This window comes from Coenobita brevimanus, chromosome 46 (assembly GCF_032717465.1).
Source record: "Coenobita brevimanus isolate Jiangsu-jjx chromosome 46, ASM3271746v2, whole genome shotgun sequence".
Lineage (NCBI taxonomy): Eukaryota > Metazoa > Arthropoda > Malacostraca > Decapoda > Coenobitidae > Coenobita > Coenobita brevimanus.
This window is the reverse complement of record NC_136999.1, coordinates 20,969,940-20,970,641: the sequence shown is the minus strand read 5'-3', so window position 1 is coordinate 20,970,641 and position 702 is coordinate 20,969,940. Positions and strand designations below refer to the sequence as shown.

At 39.7% G+C, this 702-nt stretch overlaps 1 non-coding gene across 1 annotated transcript; it reads left to right on the top strand.

Moving 5' to 3' along the window:
• Positions 1-327: 327 nt before the first annotated feature.
• On the top strand, positions 328-446 carry LOC145398865 (5S ribosomal RNA). Its single transcript, XR_013897198.1, has one exon. It is a non-coding gene; the product is annotated as a 5S ribosomal RNA (ribosomal RNA).
• Positions 447-702: the final 256 nt, after the last annotated feature.

Sequence of the window (702 nt, the reverse complement as noted above, 5' to 3'; positions counted from 1 at the left end):
TAAGGAAAAAATCATAAATCTAATGCAAGAAGCGAATACACAGAGTATATTTTATGTACTCTCACTCTTAACAAGATTGTTGTTGCATTTCACCTCTAAAAATGACAGAAAGCAATAATGATCAGTGCGTAGTATTATACATGACGTAATAGGCGCATTAAGGCATTGTTCTTTGGGGATTACAATCTGCTTATATATATATATATATATATATATATATATATATATATATATATATATATATATATATATATATGACACAGTTGGCAGCGCATGAGAATAATGTCAATATCGTGAGTTCGACTCTCACCCAAGGCATTACCAGATGCCAACGGCCATACCACGTTGAGTACACCTCTTCCCGTCCGATCAGCGAAGTTAAGCAACGTTGGGTCTGGTTAGTACTTGGATGGGTGACCGCCTGGGAACACTAGTTGCTGTTGGCATCCCTACGTGTCAAGTGGGGTTGGTGGAGGATTAGTGCCCCTCCCTGTAAAACAATTAACTCTGAGCCCTTGGCCACCCCGTTTGGGATACATGGCGTCTGGCAATGAATGAATATATATATATTCTCAAAGCTGCCAAGGGCAAATGGATATACCTTAGAGATTACTACAGACAAGAGCTGAAAAAACCGGGGACACTAAGATCTGGTGCCGGTGGTCATGATGTGAAAATTAGTACATGGCCCTATTTTCGTCA